General features: G+C 32.7%; 1 protein-coding gene, 1 long non-coding RNA gene and 9 other non-coding genes across 12 annotated transcripts in view; 5 read left to right on the top strand and 6 right to left on the bottom strand.

Moving 5' to 3' along the window:
• The window catches only part of slc7a6 (solute carrier family 7 member 6), a 260,369-nt gene that overhangs the window by 135,516 nt on the left and 98,440 nt on the right, over window positions 1–26,413 (top strand). The gene's annotated exons all lie outside the window — the stretch shown is intronic.
• The window catches only part of LOC133546593 (uncharacterized), a 242,783-nt gene that overhangs the window by 135,608 nt on the left and 80,762 nt on the right, over window positions 1–26,413 (bottom strand). The window lies entirely within an intron of this gene.
• LOC133548345 (U5 spliceosomal RNA) lies at window positions 1,183–1,296 on the top strand. The gene has a single exon (XR_009805879.1). It is a non-coding gene; the product is annotated as a U5 spliceosomal RNA (small nuclear RNA).
• LOC133548352 (U5 spliceosomal RNA) lies at window positions 3,630–3,742 on the bottom strand. The gene has a single exon (XR_009805886.1). It is a non-coding gene; the product is annotated as a U5 spliceosomal RNA (small nuclear RNA).
• LOC133548343 (U5 spliceosomal RNA) lies at window positions 6,165–6,277 on the bottom strand. The gene has a single exon (XR_009805878.1). It is a non-coding gene; the product is annotated as a U5 spliceosomal RNA (small nuclear RNA).
• Window positions 6,685–6,795, bottom strand: LOC133548358 (U5 spliceosomal RNA). Its single transcript, XR_009805892.1, has one exon. It is a non-coding gene; the product is annotated as a U5 spliceosomal RNA (small nuclear RNA).
• On the top strand, window positions 9,543–9,656 carry LOC133548382 (U5 spliceosomal RNA). Its single transcript, XR_009805913.1, has one exon. It is a non-coding gene; the product is annotated as a U5 spliceosomal RNA (small nuclear RNA).
• On the top strand, window positions 11,710–11,822 carry LOC133548335 (U5 spliceosomal RNA). Its single transcript, XR_009805870.1, has one exon. It is a non-coding gene; the product is annotated as a U5 spliceosomal RNA (small nuclear RNA).
• Window positions 14,123–14,236, bottom strand: LOC133548326 (U5 spliceosomal RNA). Its single transcript, XR_009805861.1, has one exon. It is a non-coding gene; the product is annotated as a U5 spliceosomal RNA (small nuclear RNA).
• On the top strand, window positions 16,718–16,831 carry LOC133548309 (U5 spliceosomal RNA). Its single transcript, XR_009805845.1, has one exon. It is a non-coding gene; the product is annotated as a U5 spliceosomal RNA (small nuclear RNA).
• Window positions 23,966–24,079, bottom strand: LOC133548325 (U5 spliceosomal RNA). The gene has a single exon (XR_009805860.1). It is a non-coding gene; the product is annotated as a U5 spliceosomal RNA (small nuclear RNA).

The raw sequence follows: 26,413 nt of genomic DNA, 5'->3' as shown, positions 1-26,413 counted from the left end.
CAAGTTGCACCACTGGCCCGAAGATGCCAAAGTGTCTGCCGCCAGACCCCCATTGAATGTGCCAAAGTGTCTCCACATTTTACCGGCGATGCTAAGGCAGACATGGCACAGAGATGTATGGATAACCTGCAGATGCATTTGCAATGATAAAGTCAACAAAATCACAAAGGTGAGTTTTGTTGATGTTGACTTATGTGCTAATCAGACATATTTGGTCGCGGCGTAACTGCCAGCTAATCGATGCTAACATGCTATGCTAATCGACGCTAACATGCTATTTACCGGCGGTGCTAAAGCAGACACGGCACAGAGATGTATGGATAACCTGTAGATGCATTTGTAACGATAAAGTCACAGATATCACAAAGGTGAGTTTTGTTGATGTTGACGGCCAGCTAATTGATGCTAACATGCTATGCTAATCGATGCTAACATGCTATTTACCGGCGGTGCTAAAGCAGACATGACACAGAGATGTATGGATAACCTGCACATGCATTTGCAACTATATTACGTTTCCTTCCACCCACATTTAATGCGAAAAAAACACTTACCAATCGACGGATTTAAGTTGCTCCAGTGTCAAAAGATGCGAAAGTCCTGATCGTTTGGTCCGCACATTTTACCGGCGATGCTAACGCAGCTATTCGGCCATGCTATGGCTATGAATAGCGTCAATAGCTATTCGCTCAATAGCTTCAGTTTCTTCTTCAATACTTTCTTACTCCAACCATCTGTTTCAATACATGCGTAATCTGTTGAATCGCTTAAGCCGCTGAAATCCGAATCTGAATCCGAGCTAATGTCGCTATATCTTGCTGTGGTATTCCCATTGTTTGTTTACATTGGCAGCACTGTGTGACGTCACAGGGAAATGGATAGTGGCATCGCAAATAGCGAAAATCAAGCACTTTAAAAGCTTTTTTTAGGGATATTCGGAGACCGGTAAATTTTTGAAAAAAAATTCAAAAAATACAACATGCCACTGGGAACTGATTTTTATTGTTTTTAACCCTTTTGAAATTGTGATAATGTTCCCCTTTAAGGTGGCACTGCGTTGTCTGTGAATGTGATTGGATGTCATCAGTTGTTGTTGGTTCATTCAAGTGTGCCACCTTAAGACCGTGTGTTACCTCGCTGTGGCTGGGAATGTCCTTGGCCACAGTACGTTTCCACGCCAGATCACTCTTGTTTCTCTTCAGATCGCATAAATCTTTCGCCTTTTACTAAAGATTTCCGTGGGGAGGAATAACAAGAGTATAACCTAATTTTTTGATACTCTGCGCAAGCGGGGCTTCTGCAATCTGTCCACAAGCAATAAAGTATTAGAATAGTATATTCAGTTGATAATACTTTGGTGAAGTAATAGAAGTGCTGATATCGACACTCCGTATCGCCTTTTCACGAAATAAGCGTTTGATAAAGTGTAATTTTTAAAAGGCGTTATCGACGATGACTTGCTGTAAATATATCTAACTGTCTGCTAAAATGGAAAAAAGTTGAATCTTCTCAAATAATTACGTATATTAAAAAAATAACAGTAAAATTATAAGGAAAAAAAATGAATTAAAAGACAAAAAGCTGACATTTTTATACTAATATATATAGTCTTTTATAACAACATTTTATAACAACATTTTATAACAACATTTTCTTTGAATGCATATAATATTTGTTTTAACATTTAAAAGATTATATCCATCCATTTCTACCACTTATTCCCTTTTGGGGTCGCTGGTGCCCATCTCAGCTACTGTCGGGCGGAAGGCGGTGTACACCCTGGACAAGTCACCACCTCATCGCAGGGCCAACACAGATAGACAGACAACATTCACACTCACATTCACACACTAGGGACCATTTAGTGTTGCCAATCAACTTATCCCCAGGTGCATGTTTTTGAAGTGGGAGGAAGCCGGAGTACCCGGAGGGAACCCACGCAGTCACGGGGAGAACATGCAAACTCCACACAGAAAGATCCCGAGCCTGGATTTGAACCCAGGACTGCAGGACCTTCGTATTGTGAGGCAGACGCACTAACCCCTCTGGCACTGTGAAAAATATATATCAAATAAAATGGCCCCTCATACTTTTCAGTATGTGGCCTTAAGTAGAAAAAGGTTGGATCTGAAATATTAGAAGCGTTTCAAATAAAATGTACTGGAAATATATACTATGTTTAGGTAGTTAATTAAAAAAAAAAATCTAATTTATGAATGTATTTAAAAAAATCACAACCACAATAAACAATGCTAATTATTTAACTGAATATGAATATTTTTTGTGGAAGCATAATTTTTGACACACCAGGTTATGCAGTTACACAATCGTAACATTATCATTCATTTTATTTTATTCTTACATCGGATAAAAATAGTCAATTTAGAGAAAAAAAGAGCCAACAATTGGTATGTAATGAGAAAAAGCTGAAATGTTTTAACTAATAATGAATAATAAGACTCAGTTACCTATAACACAAAAACTAAAAATATGCCCTGTTGGTGGAAAACATTTGTTGTTTTTATTTCTTTGTTATACTTCCAACATGTTTATTAGTCAGTCACTGTGAAAATGACAATATATTTACAGTATAAAACTGAGAGCTCAGTTGCTAGAATTTTTTTTTTAACGTAGTACCGTTTTTTTAATTGATAGTAGTATGCTGTAAAAAAACAACAACAAAAAAAAAAAAAAACAGTGAACTGAGCTCCCAGTTATTTTTTACTGCAAAATGTGAAGAAATATTTCTGCAGGTTGTGTAAAAAAAAAAAAAAGAAATACACCAGGTACCATTAAAGTACATAAGCAATTTGTATAATTTAGCAAGTAACTACATAATCTCTCACGACACACGAGAACATATATATGTTTATATTTATGTGTGAATGTCAGCTAAATCCACATCTTGTAATCTGTTTTGGCTTCGCTTCTTATTTATTTTTTGAACACATAACGGCTTTATTTTGGTATTTCCTGCCACGATGTGGAGCTTTTATTTTGAAGCTCGGCGGACATCCCGTTGTTGGCGCAAGACATAGATGTACGTTACGTGTTGTGGAGTTAATTATCGGGGTTTAAATGGCTTTTACTTATTGTAATGCTGATGTTTACTATGTTGAAATGTCTTATATCAAGGTCGGTAAGTGTAGTTATGGGGACGTTTTGAGTGGGGAGAAAAGAAAGATAACTACAAAGCGAAGCCATCGCTACTGATCGATCCACGCATGCGCTAAAGTTACCTCACTTCCTGTACTTACTTTTTTTTTTACGACGGAGCCTTGCGACCTCATGTTTTGGGATATTTAAATGATATTTAAAATTGCAATTTAGTAAACTAAAAAGGCCGTATTGGCATGTGTTGCAATGTTAATATTTCATCATTGATATATAAACTATCAGACTGCGTGGTGGGTAGTAGTGGCTTTCAGTAGGTCTTTAACTATATTTACTGTAAGTCTAGTCGATATCACGTTGTTTAAAAAATTAAAAGTGTTAAAATCTCAATTTCAAGCTTTTACAGCCCAGAAGGGCAATAAAGAGTGTCGATATCCACACTTTCTCTACATCGTTAGGGAGATTTAGATTTCCTCCGGATAAATTTCAGATATTATTTTTAACAGTGTAGAGAAGCCCCGCTTACACAGGGTATCAAAAATTTGAGTTATACTCTTGTTGTTCCTCCCCACGGAAATCTTTAGTAAAAGGCGAAAGATTTATGCGATCTAATGAGAATCAAGAGTGATCTGGCGTGGAAACGTACTGTGGCCAAGGACATTCCCAGCCACAGCGAGGTAACACACGGTCTTAAGGTGGCACACTTGAATGAACCAACAACAACTGATGACATCCAATCACATTCACAGACAACGCAGTGCCACCTTAAATATATATATATATATATATATATATATATATATATATATATATATATATACAAATTTTAGAGCTTTGAGTAAAAAAATAAATAAATAAAAACAGTTTTAATTTCCGATCTGATGCCAATTTTAGAGCCTTGAATAATAAAAAAAAAATTAGAAAAATTATATATATATATATATATATATATATATATATAAATATATATATATATATATATATATATATATATATACATATATATATATATATGTATATATATATATATATATATATTTCCAATCTGATGCCAATTTTATAGCTATGAATAAAAAAAAAGACATCAAAAAATTCAAAACATTTTGATTTTCAATCTGATACCCATTTTAGAGCCTTGAGTAAAATAAAATAAAATAAAAAAAAAAAAACATTGTTAATTTCCAATCTGACACCAATTTTAGAGCGTTGTGTTAATTTTTTTTTTTTAAAAAGACAAAAAATGTATTTCCGATCTGATGCAGATTTTAGAGCTAAGAGAAAAAAAAAAGAGAAAAAGAAAAAATGGATTTCCAACCTGATACAAATTTTAGAGACTTGAGTAAAAGGAAAAAGAAAAAAAATGATTTCCGATCTGATACCAATTTTAGAGCCTCGAGTGAAGAAAAACATTTTTAAAAATGAAATTCTTTTTGATTTTCGATCTGATACCAATTTTAGGAACTTGAGTAAAAAATAAAAATAAAATAAAACATTGATTTCCGATCTGATACCGATTTTAAAGAATGGAGTAAAAAAGTATAAAAAAAAGTTTTTTCGATCAGATACCAATTTTAGAGACTCGAGTCAAATAAAAAATGAATTAATAAAAAAAACCTTGATTTCCGATCTGATAACAATTTTAGAGCCTTGACTTGAAAAAAAAGTGGAAAAAAAAAATTCTAATCCGATACCGATTTTAGAGCCTTGAGTAAAAAAAAAGGTAAAAATTCAAAACATTTAAATTTTCGATATGATACCAATTTTAGAGCCATGAGTAAGACAAAATATTTTCGATCAATTTAGTAAACTAAAAAGGCCGTATTGGCATGTGTTGCAATGTTAATATTTCATCATTGATATATAAACTATCAGACTGTGTGGTGGGTAGTAGTGGCTTTCAGTAGGTCTTTAACTATATTTACTGTAAGTCTAGTCCATATCGCATTGTTTATTAAATAAAAAGTGTTATATCTCACTATCAAGTGTTTACAACCTGGAAGGGCGATACAGAGTGTCGATATCCACACTTTCTTTGCATCATCAGGGAGATTTTGACTTGCTTTAATTAAATTTCAGAAATCATGTTGTTTTCTCGGTCCGAATAGCACTTTTTGTTGGAGGCTCCCATTAAAAACAATGTGAATATGTGAGGAGTCATCAACATGTGACCTCATCGTCTGCGACTTCCGGTAAAGGCAGGACTTTTTTGTTAGCACCAAAAGTTGGGAACTTTATCCTGGATGTTCTCTACTAAATCCTTTCAGCAAAAACATGGCAATATTGCCAAATGATGAAGTATGACACCTAGAATGGACCTGCTATCCCCGTTTAAATAAGAACATCTCATTTCAGTAGACCTTTAAATGTTTTGTGTAAAAAGTGCTTACATGGGAGTAAAATAGAAAATAATATAAACATGAACATGGGGTAGATTAAAAAAAATCAGGGAAGACATGCACCTGGGGATAGGTTGATTGGCAACACTAAATGGTCCCTAGTGTGTGAATGTGAGTGTGAATGTTGTCTGTCTATCTGTGTTGGCCCTGCGATGAGGTGGGGGCTTGTCCAGGGTGTACCCCGCCTTCCGCCCGATTGTAGCTGAGATAGGCGCCAGCGCCCCCCGCGACCCCAAAAGGAAATAAGCGGTAGGAAATGGATGGATGTAATTTTTTTTAATGTTAAAAACAAATATTATATGAATTCAAAGACAAAATGGTGTTATAAAAGACTATATATATTAGTATAAAAATGTCAGCTTTTTGTCTTTTAATTCAAATGTTTTGCTCAATTTTTCCCTTATAATTTTAGTTATTTTTATAATTTACGTAATTATTTGAGAAGATTCAAAGTTTTTCATTATAGCAGACACAACAGATATATTCACAGCAAGTCAAAGTCGATATCGCCTCGTAAGAATTTCTCCTTATCAAAGGCTTATATCCTGATGAGGCAATACAGGGTGTCGATATCAGCACTTCTACAACTTCATCAGAGCAATATCGGCTGCTTGTTGTAATTTTTCAAGTTATTGACTTTTAACAGTGTAGAGAAGCGCCGCTTACACAGGGCATCAAAAATTGAGTTATACTCTTGTTGTTCCTCCCCACGGAAATCTTTAGTAAAAGGCGAAAGATTTATGCGATCTGAAGAGAAACAAGAGTGATCTGGCGTGGAAACGTACTGTGGCCAAGGACATTCCCAGCCACAGCGAGGTAACACACGGTCTTAAGGTGGCACACTTGAATGAACCAACAACAAAAAAATCTAAAATAATATATTTTAAAACAAAATTTGTGTAATAGGTGACTAAGTATGTTACTAATATTAGTTTAAAAATGTCAGCCTTTCTCATTAAAATACAATTGTTTTACTTTTTTTTTCTAAAAAATATACATATGTTATTTGATATTTCAAAGTATGTCTATCGGTTCGTTGTCGCCGATACCAAGTAAGAATCGCACATCATTAGTTATTTAAGATTTTCTGATTCCGATTGATGATGTATAATGTTGATCGTCTAATATCAGCTCACAATGTCTACTGTTAATATTATTTTGGACAAAGTAGAGAAGCCCCGCTCTCGCAGGGCATCAAAAATTGAGTTATATTATTGTTGTTCCTCCCCACGGAAAACTTTAATAAAAGGCGAAAGATTTAGGCGATCTGAAGAGAAACAAGAGTGATCTGCCATACAACACGCTGTCATTTCAAATAGACGTTCTATATAACAAGTAGTGTAACATACAACAAGAATATATAATCTGTTTTGGCTTCACTTCATGTTTATTTTTTAACACATAACGGTTTTATTTTGGTATTTCCTCCCATGATGTTGAACTTTTATTTTGAAGATCGTTGGACATCCTGTTGTCGACGCAAGAGGCACATCGACGTGTTGTGAAGTCAACTTTTGGGCTTTAAATGGCATTTACGTATTCATAATGCTGATGTTTAGTATGTTGACATGTCTTATATCAAGGTTGATAAATGTGATATTTTTGAAGGTTTTGAGTGGGTTGAAAAGCAAGACAATTAGACATAGATCTAAGTTCCAGGAAGTCGCGTGTATTTAAAAAAAATCCACATTTTCCAAAACAAATTAAAACCTTTAACGATGGGAGTCAATGGCGCCCCCGTGCGTCGATAATCAGAATGACAGAATTTAAAGGAAAGTTATTTAAAAATATGGCGATAATACTCCCTGATTTTTTTAATCTACCCCATGTTCATGTTTATATTATTTTCTGTTTTACTCCCATGTAAGCACTTTTTACACAAAACATTTAAAGGCCTACTGAAATGAGATGTTCTTATTTAAACGGGGATAGCAGGTCCATTCTAGGTGTCATACTTCATCATTTGGCAATATTGCCATATTTTTGCTGAAAGGATTCAGTAGAGAACATCCAGGATAAAGTTCCCAACTTTTGGTGCTGACAAAAAAGTCCTGCCTTTACCGGAAGTCACAGACGATGAGGTCACATGTTGATGACTCCTCACATATTCACATTGTTTTTAATGGGAGCCTCCAACAAAAAGTACTATTCGGACCGAGAAAACAACATGATTTCTGAAATTTAATCAAAGCAAGTCAAAATCTCCCTGATGATGCAAAAAAAGTGTGGATATCGACACTCTGTATCGCCCTTCCAGGTTGTAAACACTTGATAGTGAGATATAACACTTTTTATTTTTAAACAATGCGGTATGGACTAGACTTACAGTAAATATAGTTAAAGACCTACTGAAAGCCACTACTACCCACCACACAGTCTGATAGTTTATATATCAATGATGAAATATTAACATTGCAACACATGCCAATACGGCATTTTTAGTTTACTAAATTGATCGAAAATATTTTGTTTTACTCATGGCTCTAAAATTGGTATCATATCGAAAATCAAAATGTTTTGGATTTTTACGTTTTTTTTACTCATGGCTCTAAAATTGGTATCATATCGAAAATTAAAATGTTTTGAATTTTTACGTTTTTTTTTTACTCAAGGCTATAAAATCGGTATCAGATCAGAATTTTTTTTCCCCACTTTTTTTTCAAGTCAAGGCTCTAAAATTGGTATCAGATCGAAATCCAAAAAGATTTTCATTTTTAAAAATGTTTTTTTCACTCGAGGCTTTAAAAATTGGTCTCAGATCGGAAAATAACAATGTTTTTTTTTTTTTTTTTTCTTATTTTACTCAAGGCTCTAAAATCTGCATCAGATCGGAAATTAATTTTTTTGTCTTTTTTAAAAAAAAATTAACACAAGGCTCTAAAATTGGTGTCAGACTGGAAATTAACAATGTTTTTATTTATTTATTTTTTATTTTACTCAAGGCTCTAAAATGGGTATCAGATTGAAAATCAAAATATTTAGAATTTTTTAATGTCTTTTTTTTTTACTCATAGCTATAAAATTGGCATCAGATCGGAGATATATATATATATATAATTTTTTTAAACGTTTTTTTTATTCAAGGCTCTAAAATCGGCATCAGATCGGAAATCAATTTTTTTCTCTTTTTACATTTTTTTTACGCAAGGCTCTAAAGTTGGTATCAGATCGGAAATTATAAATGATTTTTTTATTTTTATTTTTTACTCAAAGCTCTAAAATTTGTATCAGATTGGAGAAATATATATATATATATATATATATATATATATATATATATATATATATATATATATATATATATATGTCTAACCGACATCACATTGTTTATTAAAAAAAGTATTGTATTTCACTATCAAGCGTTTACAACCCAGAAGAACAATACAGAGCGTAGATATCCATATCTTCCTTGCATCAACAGGGAGATTTTGACTTCCTCCAAATAAGTTTCCAATATTACTTTTAACAGTGTAGAGAAGCCCCACTTTCGCAGGGCATCAAAAAAATTGAGGCTCTAAAATGGGTATCAGATTGAAAATCAAAATGTTTAGAATTTTTTAATGTATTTTTTTTTCACTCATAGCTATAAAATTGGCATCAGATCGGAAATATATATATATATATATATATATATATAATTTTTTTTTAATTTTGTCATTTTTTTATTCAAGGCTTTAAAATCGGCATCAGATCGGAAATCAATTTTTTTCTCTTTTAAAATTTTTTTATGCAAGGCTTTAAAGTTGGAATCAGATCAGAAATTAAAAATGTTTTTATTTATTTATTTTACTCAAAGCTCTAAAATTTGTATCAGATCGGAGAAATATATATATATATATATATATATATATATATATATATATATATATATATATATATAATTTTTTTAATTTAAGGTGGCACTGCGTTGTCTGTGAATGTGATTGGATGTCATCAGTTGTTGTTGGTTCATTCAAGTGTGCCACCTTAAGACCGTGTGTTACCTCGCTGTGGCTGGGAATGTCCTTGGCCACAGTACGTTTCCTCGCCAAATCACTCTTGTTTCTCTTCAGATCGCATAAATCTTTCGCCTTTTACTAAAGATTTCCGTGGGGAGGAACAACAAGAGTATAACTCAATTTTTTGATGCCCTGCGAAAGCGGGGCTTCTCTACACTGTTAAAAATAATATCTGAAATATAGTCGGAGGAAATCAAAATCTCCCTGATGAAGCAAAGAAAGTGTGGATATCAATACTCTGTATCGCCCTTCCGGGCTGTTAACACTTGACAGTGAGATATAACACTTTTTGTTTAATAAACAATGTGATATCAGCTAAACGTACAGTAAATATAGTTAAAGACCTACTGAAAGCCACTACTACCCACCACACAGTCTGATAGTTTATATATCAATGATGAAATATTAACATTGCAACACATGCCAATACGGCCTTTTTAGTTTACTAAATTCATCAAAAATATTTAGTTTTACTCATGGCTCTAAAATTGGTATCATATCGAAAATCAAAATGTTTTGAATATTTACGTTTTTTTTTTACTCAAGGCTCTAAAATCGGTATCGGATCAGAATTTTTTTTTTCCCCACTTTTTTTTCAACTCAAGACTCTAAAATTGTTATCAGATCGGAAATCAAGGTTTTTTTTATTAATTTATTTTTTATTTGACTCGAGTCTCTAAAGTTGGTATCTGATCGAAAAAACGTTTTTTTTTTATACTTTTTTACTCCATTCTTTAAAATCGGTATCAGATCGGAAATCAATGTTTTATTGTATTTTTATTTTTTACTCAAGTTCTTAAAATTGGTATCAGATCGAAAATCAAAAAGTTTATCATTTTAAAAAAAAATCTTTCACTCGAAGCTTTAAAAATCCATCTCAGATCGGAAAATAACAATGATTTTTTAATTTTTTTATTTTTATTATTTTACTCAAGGCTCTAAAATTTGTATCAGGTTGGAAATCCATTTTTTCTTTTTCTCTTTTTTTTTTTCTTGGCTCTAAAATCTGCATCGGATCGGAAATCAATTTTTTGTCTTTTTAAAAAATAAAATTAACACAAGGCTCTAAAATGGGTATCAGATTGAAAATCAAAATATTTAGAATTTTTTAATGTCTTTTTTTTTACTCATAGCTATAAAATTGGCATCAGATCGGAAATATATATATATATATATATCATTTTTTTTAAAGTTTTTTTATTCAAGGCTCTAAAATCGGCATCAGATCGGAAATACATTTTTTTCTCTTTTTAAATTTTTTTTACGCAAGGCTCTAAAGTTGGTATCAGATCGGAAATTATAAATGTTTTTTTTAATTTTTATTTTTTACTCAAAGCTGTAAAATTTGTATCAGATTGGAGACATATGTATATATATATATATATATATATATATATATATATATATATATATATATATATATACATATGTGTGTGTGTATGTCTAACCGACATCACATTGTTTATTAAAAAAAGTGTTGTATTTCACTATCAAGTGTATACAAACCAGAAGAGCAATACAGAGTGTCGATATCCATATCTTCCTTGCATCAACAGGGAGATTTTGACTTCCTCCAAATAAGTTTCCAATATTACTTTTAACAGTGTAGAGAAGCCCCACTTTCGCAGGGCATCAAAAAAATTGAGGCTCTAAAATGGGTATCAGATTGAAAATCAAAATGTTTAGAATTTTTTAATGTATTTTTTTTTTCACTCATAGCTATAAAATTGGCATCAGATCGGAAATATATATATATAATTTATTTTAAATTTTGTATTTTTTTTAATTCAAGGCTCTAAAATCGGCATCAGATCGGAAATCAATTTTTTTCTCTTTTAAAATTTTTTCACGCAAAGCTTTAAAGTTGGTATCAGATCAGAAATTAAAAATGTTTTTATTTATTTATTTATTTTTTTTTTTACTCAAAGCTCTAAAATTTGTATCAGATCGGAGAAATATATATATATATATATATATATATATATATATATATATATATATATATATATATATATATATATATATATATATATATATATATATATATATATATATTATATTTAAGGTGGCACTGCGTTGTCTGTGAATGTGATTGGATGTCATCAGTTGTTGTTGGTTCATTCAAGTGTGCCACCTTAAGACCGTGTGTTACCTCGCTGTGGCTGGGAATGTCCTTGGCCACAGTACGTTTCCACGCCAGATCACTCTTGTTTCTCTTCAGATCGCATAAATCTTTCGCCTTTTACTAAAGATTTCCGTGGGGAGGAACAACAAGAGTATAAATCAATTTTTGTTGTCCTGTGAAAGCGGGGCTTCTCTACACTGTTAGAAAAAATATTTGAAATTTAGTCGGAGGACGTCAAAATCTCCCTGTTGATGCAAAGAAAGTGTGGATATCGACACTCTGTATCGCCCTTCTGGGTAGTAAACGCTTGAAAGTAAGATTTGACACTTTTAATTTTTTAAACAATGCGATATCGACTAGACTTACAGTAAATATACTTAAAGACCTACTGAAAGCCACTACTATCCACCACACAGTCTGATAGTTTATATATCAATGATGAAATATTAACATTGCAACACATGCCAATACGGCCTTTTTAGTTTACTAAAATGCAATTTTAAATATCATTTAAATATCCCAAACATGACGTCACAAGGCTCTGTCGTAAAAAAAAAATAAGTACAGGAAGTGAGGTAACTTTCGCGCATGCGTGGATCGATCAGTAGCGATGGCTTCGCTTTGTAGTTATCTTTCTTTTCTCCCCACTCAAAACGTCCCCATAACTACACTTACCGACCTTGATATAAGACATTTCAACATAGTAAACATCAGCATTACAATAAGTAAAAGCCATTTAAACCCCAATAATTAACTCCACAACACGTAACGTACATCTATGTCTTGCGCCAACAACGGGATGTCCGCCGAGCTTCAAAATAAAAGCTCAACATCGTGGCAGGAAATACCAAAATAAAGCCGTTATGTGTACAAAAAATAAATATGAAGCGAAGCCAAAACAGATTACAAGATGTGGATTTAGCTGACATTCACACATAAATATAAACATATATATGTTCTCGTGTGTCGTGAGAGATTATGTAGTTACTTGCTAAATTATACAATTGCTTATGTACTTTAATGGTACCTGGTGTATTTCTTTTTTTTTTTTTTACACAACCTGCAGAAATATTTCTTCAGATTTTGCAGTAAAAAATAACTGGCAGCTCAGTTCACAGTTTTTTTTTTCTTTTCAGCATATTACTATCAATTAAAAAACGGTACTACAGTTTTTTTTACAGTAAAATTCTAGCAACTGAGCTCTCAGTTTTATACTGTAAAATATATTGTCATTTTCACAGTGACTGACAAATAAACGTGTTGGAATTTAACAAAGAAATAAAAACAACAAATGTTTTGGGGCGGCATAGCTCGGTTGGTAGAGCGGCCGTGCCAGCAACTTGAGGGTTGCAGGTTCGATTCCCGCTTCCGTCATCATAGTCACTGCCGTTGTGTCCTTGGGCAAGACACTTTACCCACCTGCTCCCAGTGCCACCCACACTGCTTTAAATGTAACTTAGATATTGGGTTTCACTATGTAAAAGCGCTTTGAGTCACTAGAGAAAAGCGCTATATAAATATAATTTACTTCACTTCACTACACATATTTTTAGTTTTTGTGTTATATAACATGAATTGATTAACGTGGACCCCGACTTAAACAAGTTGAAAAACTTATTGGGGTGTTACCATTTAGTGGTCGAGTGTATGGAATATGTACTAAACTGTGCAATCTACTGATAAAAGTATCAATCAATCAATCAATAGGTAACTGAGTCTTATTATTCATTATTAGTTAAAACATTTCAGCTTATTCTCATTACATACCAATTGTTGGCTCTTTTTTTTTCTCTAAATTGACTATTTTTATCCGATGTAAGAATAAAATAAAATGAATAATAATGTTACGATTGTGTAACTGCATAACCTGGTGTGTCAAAAAGTATACTTCCACAAAAATATTAACATTCAGTTAAATAATTAGCATTATTTATTGTGGTTGTGATTTTTTTTAAATCAACTGATAAGTTAGTATTTTTTTTTAATTAACTAGCTAAACATAGTATATATTTTAATTGAAACGCTTGTAATATTTCAGATCTAACCTTTTTCTACTTAAGGCCACGTACTTAAAAGTATGTGGGGCCATTTTATTTGATATATATTTTTTAAAATGCTAAAAACAAATATTAGATGCATTTAAAGACAAAATGTTGTTATAAAAGATTATATATATTAGTATAAAAATGTCAGCTTTTTGTCTTTTAATTCAAATTTGTTGTTAATTTTTTCCTTTATAGTTTTACTGTTATTTTTTTAAATATACGTAATTATTTGAAAAATTTCAAATTTTTTCCAATATAGCAGACACGTTAAATACATTTACAGTACGCGATTGTCGATATCGCCTCGTATAAAGGCTCTTACCAAACGCTTAAAACCTGAAAGGGCATTGCAAAGTATCTATTTCCGCAATAATATCGAAATTCCGGAGCTACATCGACGTTGTGTCGGGCATTATCAGTTATTGTCTTTGAACAGGTAATAGAAGCCCCGCTTTCGCAGGACAACAAAAAATTGAGTTATACTCTTGTTGTTCCTCCCCACGGAAATCTTTAGTAAAAGGCGAAAGATTTATGCGATCTGAAGAGAAACAAGAGTGATCTGGCGTGGAAACGTACTGTGGCCAAGGACATTCCCAGCCACAGCGAGGTAACACACGGTCTTAAGGTGGCACACTTGAATGAACCAACAACAACTGATGACATCCAATCACATTCACAGACAACGCAGTGCCACCTTAAATATATCAACACATTTTAGTCTTCTAGCTTTACTGCACTATTTGCTGGCTTGCACGCTAAGGATTCTGGGAATTACATACGACACGCTTTCATTTCAAATAGACGTTCTATATAACAAGTTGTGTAACATACAACGAGAATATATAATCTGTTTTGGCTTCACTTCATGGTTGTTTTTTTTAACACATAACGGTTTTATTTTGGTATATCTGTCCATGATGTTGAACTTTTATTTTGAAGATTGTTGGACATCCTGTTGTCAACTTTTGGGCTTTAAATGGCATTTACGTATTCATAATGCTGATGTTTAGTATGTTGACATGTCTTATATCAAGGTTGATACATGTGATATTTTTTAAGGTTTTGAGTTGGTTGAAAAGCAAGACAATTAGACATAGATCTAAGTTCCAGGAAGTCGCGTGTATTAATAAAAAAATCCACATTTTATAAAATAAATTAAAACCTTTAACGATGGGAGTCAATGGCGCCCCCGTGCGTCGATAATCAGAATGACAGAATTTAAATGAAAGTTATTAAAAATACGGCGATAATACTCCCTGATTTTTTTTTATCTACCTCATGTTCATGTTTATATTATTTTCTGTTTTACTCCCATGTAAGCACTTTTTACACAAAACATTTAAAGGTCTACTGAAATGAGATGTTCTTATTTAAACGGGGATAGCAGCTCCATTCTAGGTGTCATACTTCATCATTTGGCAATATTGACATGTTTTTGCTGAAAGGATTTAGTAGAGAACATCGATGATAAAGTTCCCAACTTTTGGTGCTGACAAAAAAGTCCTGCCTTTACCGGAAGTCGCAGACGATGAGGTCACATGTTGATGGCTCCTCACATATTCACATTGTTTTTAATGGGAGCCTCCAACAAAAAGTGCAATTCGGACCGAGAAAACAACATGATTTCTGAAATTTAATCAAAGCAAGTCAAAATCTCCCTGATGATGCAAAGAAAGTGTGGATATCGACACTCTGTATCGCCCTTCTGGGTTGTAAATGATTGATAGTGAGATATAACACTTTTTATTTTTAAACAATGCGATATCAGCTAGACTTACAGTAAATATAGTTAAAGACCTACTGAAAGCCACTACTACCCACCACACAGTCTGATAGTTTATATATCAATGATGAAATATTAACATTGCAACACATGCCAATACGGCCTTTTTAGTTTACTAAATTGATCGAAACTATTTTGTCTTACTCATGGCTCTAAAATTGGTATCATATCGAAAATTAAAATGTTTTGAATTTTTACCTTTTTTTTTACTCAAGGCTCTAAAATCGGTATCGGATCAGAATTTTTTTTTCCCCCACTTTTTTTTCAACTCAAGACTCTAAAATTGTTATCAGATCGGAAATCAAGGTTTTTTTTATTAATTTATTTTTTATTTGACTCGAGTCTCTAAAATTGGTATCTGATCGAAAAAACGTTTTTTTTTATACTTTTTTACTCCATTCTTTAAAATCGGTATCAGATCGGAAATCAATGTTTTATTGTATTTTTATTTTTTACTCAAGTTCTTAAAATTGGTATCAGATCGAAAATCAAAAAGATTTTCATTTTTAAAAATGTTTTTTTCACTCAAAGCTTTAAAATCGGTCTCAGGTCGGAAAATAACAATGTTTTTAATTTTTTTATTTTTTATTTTACTCAAGTCTCTAAAATTTGTATCGGGTTGGAAATCCATTTTTTCTTTTTTTCTTTTTTTTCCCTCTTAGCTCTAAATGAACAATGTTTTATTTTATTTATTTTTTATTTTACTCAAAGCTCTAAAATGGGTATCAGATTGAAAATCAAAATGTTTAGAATTTTTTAATGTATTTTTTTTCACTCATAGCTATAAAATTGGCATCAGATCGGATATATATATATATATATATATATATATATATCATTTTTTATTTTTTTTATTTTTTTTTATTCAAGGCTCTAAAATCGGCATCAGATCGGAAATCAGTTTTTTTCTCTTTTAAATTTTTTTACGCAAGGCTCTAAAGTTGGTATCAGATCAGAAATTAAAAATGTTTTTATTTATTTATTTTTTTTTTTACTCAAAGCTCTAAACTTTGTATCAGATCGGAGAAATATATACATATATATGTATATATATATATACATATATATATATATATATATAGTAAAATATATATATATATATATATATATTATATTTAAGGTGGCACTGCGTTGTCTGTGAATGTGATTGGATGTCATCAGTTGTTGTTGGTTCATTCAAGTGTGCCACCTTAAGACCGTGTGTTACCTCGCTGTGGCTGGGAATGTCCTTGGCCACAGTACGTTTCCACGCCAGATCACTCTTGTTTCTCTTCAGATCGCATAAATCTTTCGCCTTTTACTAAAGATTTCCGTGGGGAGGAACAACAAGAGTATAACTCAATTTTTTGGTGCCCTGCGAAAGCGGGGCTTCTGTAATCTGTCAAAAGTCAATACCTGAATAAAGTCGTACATACAGCCGATATCTCTCTGTTGAAGTAATAGAAATGCCGAAATCGACACTCCGTATTGCCTTTTCAAGATATAAGCGTTAAAATAATATGTAACATTTACGAGGCGATATCGACGATGACTTGCTGTAAATATATCTGACGTGTCTGCTAAAATGGAAAAAAGTTTAATCTTCTCAAATAATTACGTATATAAAAATAAAATAACAGTGAAATTGTAAGGGGAAAAATTTGAATTAAAAGACAAAAAGCTGACATTTTTATACTAACATATATAGTCTTTTATAACAACATTTTGTCTTTGAATGCATATAATATATGTTTTTAACATTTTGAAAATTATATCCATCCATTTCTACCGCTTTTGGGGTCGCGGCAGGCGCTGGCGCCCGTCCCAGCTCCAGTCGGGCGGAAGGCGGTGTACACCCTGGACAATTCACCACCTCATCACAGGCCCAACACAGATAGACAGACAACATTCACACTCACATTCACACACTAGGGACCATTTAGTGTTGCCAATCAACTTATCGCCAGGTGCATGTTTTTGGAAGTGGGAGGAAGCCGGAGTACCCGGAGGGAACCCACGCAGTCACGGGGAGAACATGCAAACTCCACACAGAAAGATCCCGAGCCTGGATTTGAACCCAGGACTGCAGGATCTTCGTATTGTGAGGCAGACGCACTAACCCCTCTGCCACCGTGAAAATATATATCAAATAAAATGGTCCCTCATACTTTTCAGTATGTGGCCTTAAGTAGAAAAAGGTTGGATCTGAAATATTAGAAGCGTTTCAAATAAAATGTACTGAAAATATATACTATGTTTAGGTAGTTAATAAAAAAAAAACAACTAACTTATTAATTGATTTAAAAAATCACAACCATAATAAACAATGCTAATTATTTAACTGAATATGAATATTTTTGTGGAAGTATACTTTTTGACACACTAGGTTATTTGATCCTTACATCGGATAAAAATAGTCAATTTGGAGAAAAAAAAGAGCCAACAATTGGTATGTAATGAGAATAAGGTGAAATGTTTTAACTAATAATGAATAATAAGACTCAGTTACCTATTGATTGATTGATTGATTGATTGATTGATACTTTTATTAGTAGATTGCACAGTACAGTACATATTCCGTACAATTGACCACTAAATGGTAACACCCCAATAAGTTTTTCAACGTTAATCAATTCATGTTATATAACACAAAAACTAAAAATATGCCCCTTTGGTGAAGTGAAGTGAATTATATTTATATAGCGCTTTTCTCTAGTGACTCAAAGCGCTTTTACATAGTGAAACCCAATATCTAAGTTACATTTAAAGCAGTGTGGGTGGCACTGGGAGCAGGTGGGTAAAGTGTCTTGCCCAAAGACACAACGGCAGTGACTAGGATGGCAGAAGTGGGAATCGAACCTGCAACCCTCAAGTTGCTGGCACGGCCGCTCTACCAACCCAGCTATGCCGCCCCAAAACATTTGATGTTTTTATTTCTTTGTTATATTCCAACACGTTTATTAGTCAGTCACTGTGAAAATGACAATATATTTTACAGAATAAAACTGAGAACTCAGTTGCTAGAATTTTACTGTAAAAAAAAACGTAGTACCGTTTTTTAATTGATAGTAATATGCTGAAAAGAAAAAAAAACTGTGAACTGAGCTGCCAGTTATTTTTTACTGCAAAATCTGAAGAAATATTTCTGCAGGTTGTGGGGGAAAAAAAGAAATACACCAGGTACCATTAAAGTACATAAGCAACTGTATAATTTAGCAAGTAACTACATAATCTCTCACGACACACGAGAACATATATATGTTTATATTTATGTGTGAATGTCAGCTAAATCCACATCTTGTAATCTGTTTTGGTTTCGCTTCATATTTATTTTTTGAACACATAACGGCTTTATTTTGGTATTTCCTGCCACGATGTTGAGCTTTTATTTTGAAGCTCGGCGGACATCCCGTTGTTGGCGCAAGACATAGATGTACGTTACGTGTTGTGGAGTTAATTATTGGGGTTTAAATGGCTTTTACTTATTGTAATGCTGATGTTTACTATGTTGAAATGTCTTATATCAAGGTCGGTAAGTGTAGTTATGGGGACGTTTTGAGTGGGGAGAAAAGAAAGATAACTACAAAGCGAAGCCATGCGCGAAAGTTACCTCACTTCCTGTACTTACTTTTTTTTTTAAGATGGAGCCTTGTGACGTCATGTTTTGGGATATTTAAAATTGCAATTTAGTAAACTAAAAAGGCCGTATTGGCATGTGTTGCAATGTTAATATTTCATCATTGATATATAAACTATCAGACTGTGTGGTGGGTAGTAGTGGCTTTCAGTAGGTCTTTAACTATATTTACTGTAAGTCTAGTCGATATCACATTGTTTAAAAAATTAACAGTGTTATATCTCACTTTCAAGCGTTTACAACCTGGAAGGGCGATACAGAGTGTCGATATCCACACTTTCTTTGCATCATCAGGGAGATTTTGACTTGCTTTGATTAAATTTCAGAAATCGTGTTGTTTTCTCGGTCCAAATAGCAGTTTTTGTTGGAGGCTCCCATTAAAAACAATGTGAATATGTGAGGAGTCATCAACATGTGACCTCATCGTCTGCGACTTCCGGTAAAGGCAGGACTTTTTTGTCAGCACCAAAAGTTGGGAACTTTATCATCGATAACACTTTTTACTTTATAAACAATGCGGTATGGACTAGACTTACAGTAAATATAGTTAAAGACCTACTGAAAGCCACTACTACCCACCACGCAGTCTGATAGTTTATATATCAATGATGAAATATTAACATTGCAACACATGCCAATACGGCCTTTTTAGTTTACTAAATTGATCGAAAATATTTTGTTTTACTCAAGGATCTAAAATCGGTATCGGATCAGAATTTTTTTTTTCCCACTTTTTTTTTAGTCAAGACTCTAAAATAGTTATCAAATCGGAAATCAAGGTTTTTTTTATTTAATTTATTTTTTATTTGACTCGAGTCTCTAAAATTGGTATCTGATCGAAAAAACTTTTTTTTTAATACTTTTTTACTCCATTCTTTAAAATCGGTATCAGATCGGAAATCAATGTTTTATTTTATTTTTATTTTTAACTCAAGTTTTTAAAATTGGTATCAGATCGAAAATCAAAAAAGTATTTCATTTTTAAAAATGTTTTTTTTCACTCGAGGCTTTAAAATCGGTCTCAGATCGGAAAATAACAATGTTTTTTTTTTTCCTTATTTTACTAAAGGCTTTAAAAATTGGTATCAGATCGGAAATCAAGGTTTTTTTTTATTAATTTATTTTTTATTTGACTCGAGTTTCTAAAATGGTGTCCAAGCGAAAAAACTTTTTTTTTAATACTTTTTTACTCCATTCTTTAAATCGGTCTCAGATCGGAAAATAACAATGTTTTTTTTTTTTTTTCTTATTTTACTCAAGGCTCCAAAATTGGTATCAGGTTGGAAATCCATTTTTTCTTTTTCTCTTTTTTTCTTTTTTTCTTTCTTTCTCTTAGCTCTAAAATCTGCATCAGATCGGAAATCAATTTTTTGTCTTTTTAAAACAATTAACACAAGGCTCGAAAATTGGTGTCAGATTGGAAATTAACAATGTTTTTATTAATTTATTTTTTATTTTACTCAAGGCTCTAAAATGGGTATCAGATTGAAAATCAAAATGTTTTGAATTTTTTAATGTCTTTGTTTTTTACTCATAGCTATAAAATTGGCATCAGATCGGAAATATATATACGTTTTTAAATTTTTTTTAAACAATGCGGTATCAGCTAGACTTACAGTAAATATAGTTAAAGACCTACTGAAAGCCACTACTACCCACCACACAGTCTGATAGTTTATATATCAATGATGAAATATTAACATTGCAACACATGCCAATACGGCCTTTTTAGTTTACTAAATTGCAATTTTAAATTTCCCGGCAGTTTTTTCTTGAAAACGTTGTGTAATGATGACGTGTACGCGTGATGTCACGGGTTTTTAGGAAGTATGAGCGCTGCACACACACACAGCTAAAAGTCGTCTGCTTTAACGGCATAATTATACAGTATTTTGGAGATCTGTGTTGCTGAATCTTTTGCAATTTGTTCAATTAATATTGGAGAAGTCACAGTAGAAAGATGGAGTTGGGAAGCTTTAGCCTTTAGCCACACAAACACACGGTGATTCCTTGTTTAAAATTCCCGGAGCTGAAACTTTACTATGGATCACAGCGCGGTCAAGCCAACATGGTTCCCGACTACATGTCAACCAGCAGGTTTCGGTGAGAAAATTGTGGTTAAAAAGTCGCCTCTTACCGGATATCAGCTGAGCTTGTGCCGTCCGTACAGCTGCCGTCGACTTCCCTGAGACACTAGCTGCGTCAAGACAAACGTGGACGTACACTTCCGACTATCAGGTACTGTTAAACTCACTAAAACACCAGCAACACAATAGAAAGATAAGGGATTTCCCAGAATTATCCTAATAAAAGTGTCTAAAAACATCAGAATCCGTCTCAATGCAACGCAATTGCAATCGCGTTTTTTTTTTAAATAGTTTTTTTTCTTTTTCTAGTCCGTTGCTATCAATATCCTCAAACAGAAATCTTTCATCCTCGCTCAAATTAATGGGGAAATTGTTGTTTTAATAGCACTTTTTGTTTGCGGCTCCCATTAAAAACACTGTAAATATGTGAGGAGCCATCAACATGTGACCTCATCGTCTGCGACTTCCGGTAGAGGCAGGGCATTTTTCTTAGCACCAAAAGTTGGGAACTTTATCGTGGATGTTCTCTACTAAATCCTTTCAGCAAAAATATGGCAATATTGCAAAATGATGAAGTATGACACACAGAATGGACCTGCTATCCCCGTTTAAATAAGAACATCTCATTTCAGTAGACCTTTACCGATGGGAGTCAATGGCGCCCCCGTGCGTCAATAATTAGAATGACATAATTTAAATGAAAGTTATTAAAAATATGGCGAAAATAGTCCCTGATTTTTTTTAAATCCACCCCATGGTCATGTTTATAGTATTTTCTGTTTTACTCCCATGTAAGCACTTTTCCAAAAACATTTAAATATCCCAAAACATGAGGTCACAAGGCTCCGTCGTAAAAAAAAACAAAAGAGTAAGTACAGGAAGTGAGGTAACTTTCGCGCATGCGTGGATCGATCAGTAGCAATGGCTTCGCTTTGTAGTTATCTTTCTTTTCTCCCCACTCAAAACGTCCCCATAACTACACTTACCGACCTTGATATAAGACATTTCAACATAGTAAACATCAGCATTACAATAAGTAAAAGCCATGTAAACCCCAATAATTAACTCCACAACACGTAACGTACATCTATGTCTTGCGCCAAAAACGGGATGTCCGCCGAGCTTCAAAATAAAAGCTCAACATCGTGGCAGGAAATACCAAAATAAAGCCGTTATGTGTACAAAAAATAAATATGAAGCGAAGCCAAAACAGATTACAAGATGTGGATTTAGCTGACATTCACACATAAATATAAACATATATATGTTCTCGTGTGTCGTGAGAGATTATGTAGTTACTTGCTAAATTATACAATTGCTTATGTACTTTAATGGTGTATTACTTTTTTTTTTTTTTTACACAACCTGCAGAAATATTTCTTCACATTTTGCAGTAAAAAATAACTGGCAGCTCAGTTCACAGTTTATTTTTTCTCTTCAGCATATTACTATCAATTAAAAAACGGTACTACAGTTTTTTTACAGCAAAATTCTAGCAACTGAGCTCTCAGTTTTATACAATAAAATATATTGTCATTTTCACAGTGACTGACTAATAAACGTGTTGGGATATAACAAAGAAAAAAAAACAACAAATGTTTTGGGGCGGCATAGCTCGGTTGGTAGAGCGGCCGTGCCAGCAACTTGAGGGTTGCAGGTTCGATTCCCGCTTCCGCCATCCTAGTCACTGCCGTTGTGTCCTTGGGCAAGACACTTTACCCACCTGCTCCCAGTGCCACCCACACTGCTTTAAATGTAACTTAGATATTGGGTTTCACTATGTAAAAGTGCTTTGAGTCACTAGAGAAAAGCACTATATAAATATAGTTCACTTCACTTCACTCCACCAAAGGGGCATATTTTTAGTTTTTGTGTTATATACCATGAATTGATTAACGTTGAAAAACTTATTGGGGTGTTACCATTTAGTGGTCAAGTGTATGGAATATGTACTAAACTGTGCAATCTACTAATAAAAGTATCAATCAATCAATCAATCAATCAATCAATCAATAAATAGGTAACTGAGTCTTATTATTCATTATTAGTTAAAACATTTCAGCTTATTCTCATTACATACCAATTGTTGGCTCTTTTTTTTATCTAAATTGACTATTTTTATCCGATGTAAGAATAAAATAAAATGAATAATAATGTTACGATTGTGTAACTGCATAACCTGGTGTGTCAAAAAGTATACTTCCACAAAAATATTAATATTCTGTTAAATAATTAGCATTATTTATTGTGGTTGTGATTTTTTTAAAATCAATTGATAAGTTAGTATTTTTTTTAATTAACTAGCTAAACATAGTATATATTTTATTTGAAACGCTTGTAATATTTCAGATCTAACCTTTTTCTACTTAAGGCCACGTACTTAAAAAGTATGTGGGGCCATTTTATTTGATATATATTTTTTAAAATGCTAAAAACAAATATTAGATGCATTTAAAGACAAAATGTTGTTATAAAAGATTATATATATTAGTATAAACATGTCAGCTTTTTGTCTTTAAATTCAAATTTGTTGTTAATTTTTTCCTTTATAGTTTTACTGTTATTTTTTTAAATATACGTAATTATTTGAAAAAATTCAAATTTTTTCCAATATAGCAGACACGTTAAATACATTTACAGTACGCGATTGTCGATATCGCCTCGTATAAAGGCTCTTACCAAACGCTTAAAACCTGAAAGGGCATTGCTAAGTATCTATTTCCGCAATAATATCGATATTCCGGAGCTACATCGACGTTGTTACGGGCATTATCAGTAATTGTCTTTGAACAGATAATAGAAGCCCCGCTTTCGCAGGACAACAAAAAATTGAGTTATACTCTTGTTGTTCCTCCCCACGGAAATCTTTAGTAAAAGGCGAAAGATTTATGCGATCTGAAGAGAAACAAGAGTGATCTGGCGTGGAAACGTACTGTGGCCAAGGACATTCCCAGCCACAGCGAGGTAACACACGGTCTTAAGGTGGCACACTTGAATGAACCAACAACAACTGATGACATCCAATCACATTCACAGACAACGCAGTGCCACCTTAAATATATCAACACATTTTAGTCTTCTAGCTTTACTGCACTATTTGCTGGCTTGCACGCTAAGGATTCTGGGAATTACATACAACACGCTGTCATTTCAAATAGACGTTCTATATAACAAGTAGTGTAACATACAACGAGAATATATCATCTGTTTTGGCTTCACTTCATGGTTGTTTTTTTAACACATAACGGTTTTATTTTGGTATATCCGTCCATGATGTTGAACTTTTATTTTGAAGATCGTTGGACATCCTGTTGTCGACACAAGGGGCACATCGACGTGTTGTGAAGTCAACTTTTGGGCTTTAAATGGCATTTACGTATTCATAATGCTGATGTTTAGTATGTTGACATGTCTTATATCAAGGTTGATACATGTGATATTTTTTAAGGTTTTGAGTTGGTTGAAAAGCAAGACAATTAGACATAGATCTAAGTTCCAGGAAGTCGCGTGTATTAAAAAAAAAATCCACATTTTATAAAATAAATTAAAACCTTTAACGATGGGAGTCAATGGCGCCCCCGTGCGTCGATAATCAGAATGACAGAATTTAAATGAAAGTTATTAAAAATACGGCGATAATACTCCCTGATTTTTTTATCTACCCCATGTTCATGTTTATATTATTTTCAGTTTTACTCCCATGTGAGCACTTTTTACACAAAACATTTAAAGGTCTACTGAAATGAGATGTTCTTATTTAAACGGGGATAGCAGCTCCATTCTAGGTGTCATACTTCATCATTTGGCAATATTGCCATGTTTTTGCTGAAAGGATTCAGTAGAGAACATCGATGATAAAGTTCCCAACTTTTGGTGCTAACAAAAAAGTCCTGCCTTTACCGGAAGTCACAGACGATGAGGTCACATGTTGATGGCTCCTCACATATTCACATTGTTTTTAATGGGAGCCTCCAACAAAAACTGCTATTCGGACCGAGAAAACAACATGATTTCTGAAATTTAATCAAAGCAAGTCAAAATCTCCCTGATGATGCAAAGAAAGTGTGGATATCGACACTCTGTATCGCCCTTCTGGGTTGTAAACACTTGATAGTGAGATATAACACTTTTTATTTTTAAACAATGCAATACCGACTAGACTTACAGTAAATATACTTAAAGACCTACTGAAAGCCACTACTACCCACCACGCAGTCTGATAGTTTATATATCAATGATGAAATATTAACATTGCAACACATGCCAATACGGCCTTTTTAGTTTACTAAATTGATCGAAAATATTTTGTTTTACTCATGGCTCTAAAATTGGTATCATATCGAAAATCAAAATGTTTTGAATTTTTACGTTTTTTTTTACTCAAGGCTCTAAAATCGGTATCAGATCAGAATTTCTTTTTTTCCACTTTTTTTTCAAGTCAAGGCTCTAAAATTGTTATCAGATCGGAAATCAAGGTTTTTTTATTAATTTATTTTTTATTTGACTCGAGTCTCTAAAATTGGTATCTGATCGAAAAAAAATTTTTTTTTATACTTTTTTACTCCATTCTTTAAAATCGGTATCAGATCGGAAATCAATGTTTTATTTTATTTTTTACTCAAGTTCCTAAAATTGGTATCAGATCGAAAATCAAAAAGAATTTCATTTTTAAAAAAGTTTTTCTTCACTCGAGGCTCTAAAATTGGTATCAGATCGGAAATCTTTTTTTTTTCTTTTTCCTTTTACTCAAGTCTCTAAAATTTGTATCAGGTTGGAAATCCATTTTTTCTTTTTCTCTTTTTTTCTCTCTTTTTTTTTCCCTCTTAGCTCTAAAATCTGCATCAGATCGGAAATACATTTTTTGTCTTTTAAAAAAAAAAAAATTAACACAACGCTCTAAAATTGGTGTCAGATTGGAAATAAACAACGTTTTTTTTTTTTTTTTTTACTCAAGGCTCTAAAATGGGTATCAGATTGAAAATCAAAATGTTTTGAATTTTTTGATGTCTTTTTTTTTATTCATAGCTATAAAATTGGCATCAGATTGGATATATATATATATATATATATATATATATATATATATCTATATATATAATTTTTCAAAATTTTATTTTTTATTCAAGGCTCTAAAATTGGCATCAGATCGGAAATTAAAAATGTTTTTATTTTTTTTTTTTTTTTTACTCAAAGCTCTAAAATTTGTATCAGATCAGAGAAATATATATATATATATATATATATATATA

This window comes from Nerophis ophidion, linkage group LG02 (assembly GCF_033978795.1).
Source record: "Nerophis ophidion isolate RoL-2023_Sa linkage group LG02, RoL_Noph_v1.0, whole genome shotgun sequence".
Classification (NCBI taxonomy): domain Eukaryota; kingdom Metazoa; phylum Chordata; class Actinopteri; order Syngnathiformes; family Syngnathidae; genus Nerophis; species Nerophis ophidion.
Note: the sequence above shows the minus strand (reverse complement) of the source record. Positions and strands in the feature narration are given on the sequence as shown.